This window comes from Nanorana parkeri, unplaced genomic scaffold, assembly GCF_000935625.1.
Source record: "Nanorana parkeri isolate BGI_ZX_2015 unplaced genomic scaffold, ASM93562v1 scaffold2975, whole genome shotgun sequence".
NCBI classification, from domain to species: Eukaryota; Metazoa; Chordata; class Amphibia; order Anura; family Dicroglossidae; genus Nanorana; species Nanorana parkeri.
The window spans coordinates 5,613-8,180 of NW_017309243.1; positions in this window are offsets into that span (position 1 = coordinate 5,613).

A 2,568-nucleotide genomic window follows, 5' to 3' on the forward strand; every position below is an offset into this window, starting at 1 on the left:
CATTAGAGTGTAAGCTCCTCTGTACAGAGACTGATGTGACTGTGGGGGGGAGGGGGCATTAGAGTGTAAGCTCCTCTGTACAGAGACTGATGTGACTGTGGGGGGGAGGGGGCATTAGAGTGTAAGCTCTTGGGGCGCACAGATACAATCGCTATGCGTCCATATTTCGGGATTGGTGTCGCTCTCGGCACGCGGGATCGGCTCTCTGACACATGAGACACATTCCAGCTCCGCTCGGCATTTCCTGGGAACAGGAAGTCTCTCTGTGTATACAATGTATCATCTCTCCCCGTCACCTCCTCTGTTTATAGAGGACACACATGCACACGGACACGGACACGCACACGGACACGCACACGCACACATCTCCACAGACACGAGAAAACGGTTGTTGAACATTTTAACAATGTAAACATATTCTCTTTTGAACACGTGAACGGGAAACAATTCCATCGCTTCTCGCGCTCAGACGGGAAATCTTTTAGCGCTTAGCCAGTTATTGTCTGTGTGCGGTCGTCGATGTCATGTGACCGATGGAGCGATTATTAATCAATGGTTGTATGTAAATCGCCCGCAATGAACGTGTAAAGCTGGAAACACGTGTTACAATCTCTGCACGGCGGGAGGTCATCGGATTGGATACAAAGTAACGGGTGCGGTCTGATTGGATACAAAGTACCAGCGGCGGTCTGATTGGATACAAAGTACCGGCTGCGGTCTGATTGGATACAAAGTAACAGCTGCGGTCTGATTGGATACAAAGTAACGGGTGCGGTCTGATTGGATACAAAGTAACAGCTGCGGTCTGATTGGATACAAAGTAACGGGTGCGGTCTGATTGCGCAATCTCTGGAGAATCTTCTCTACCAGCACACAGACTCCCCTAGAAATCATACGTGTTGTATGTCATCGGGCCGGTCCCCACCCTCCACAGATCCGTACAATCAGATTGTAACATACATTGGCAGATTAGACAGTTATAGACCCGATTGGTGCCGGAACGCACTGGATCGCATTCCGGCCGGCTCACTTTGTTTTGGGGGCGGGGCGTTGCATTGAGCTCAATGGCACCGCAGCCGCACCCTCAGGCCGCATGGGAACGCGCGGTACATCATTGCCTGCGTTCCGGTCAGAAAAAAAAGCGGCATGCGCTGTAACTTTATTACAGTCGCTGCACATGCGCAACAACTCATTATAGAGGAACTTCACCCTGCCGATAATCACCTCCACGAGCTTCCCTCGCCGCCACCGACATCTTCTGGGTGCCGTGGTTTTGGGCGTCTTGATTGGCCGGTGGGGGGATGATGTAATTCCCGCACATGCGCAGCTCATTCATTTCATTCACCAACTTTAAATGCAGGGATCAGGGCAGTGAGTGGGTGGTACCTGCATGTTTAGAGGCGGGGTCTGGGCAGGGCATGAACAGAGGCGGGGGGGGGGCAGGGCATGTTTAGAATCACATGTTTTATGATTCTGTGACCTCACTAAGCCATCCGTTGAGCAGCCATTTTGGATTCCTGTTATTTGGCCTCACTGAGCCTACTATCTAGAAACCATCTTGGAAATCCCATGAGGTGACTCCACCGAGTCCTCCATCACGAAGCCATTTTGGATTCCTGTTGGACGACCTCACTGAGCACACCACCCTGGAAGCTATTTTACGATTCTATGACCTCACTAAGCCATCCATTGAGCAGCCATCTTGAATTCCTGTTATTCGGCCTCACTGAGCCTACCGTCTACAAACCACCATGGAAATCCCATGAGGTGACTCCACCGAGTCCTCCACCAAGAAGCCATTTTTGGATTCCTGTTTGGTGACCTCACTGAGGCCACCATCTAGAAACCATCTTGGAAATCAGGTGACTCCCTTGAGTCGTCCTCCCAAGGAGCCATTTTGGATTCCTGTTGGCTGACATCACTGCTCCCGCCACTCTAGAAGCCTTGACCTCCCTAACCCATCTATGTAGTCGCCATTTTGATTTCCCAACAAGTAAAAAAACTCGCTGACCATCTAACTCACCACGCAGCGCCCGTATTGAAGCCCTGCCAATCTACCTCAAGGAACCAACAACCCAGACGCCATTTTGGAATCCCGCCGGTCTCTTCTCACCAATTCCTTTCCAGTCACTTCCAACAGACATTCTGGAATCCTACCATTTACCTCGGACCCTACCACGCGACGGCCTGTCAACCGCTGACTATATGGCAGCCATTTTGAATCCTACATGCGCAGAAAAGACGCGAGCTGCTGGGAGTTGTAGTTGGACATCATGACTGCCCGGCCTGCTCTTTCCTCCCTTTAAAGCTACAGCATGAACAGTCCGCCCCGCGTCACATGGAAATATTGCAGCAGCCTCCATATTGCTTTCACCCGCCCCCCACCAAATCACCTAAAATCACCTTCAAGCCTAAGTGGCGTTACGCCTTTTTCTTTTCCGATTGGACGCAATAAAATTCTAACCCGCAACACAGAAACCTGAGCCATGCAAAAAAATAAATAAATAAATATACATATTCAGTGCTATTTAAAAGTGTACCTGTCACCCATGGGGGCGGAGCCATTTT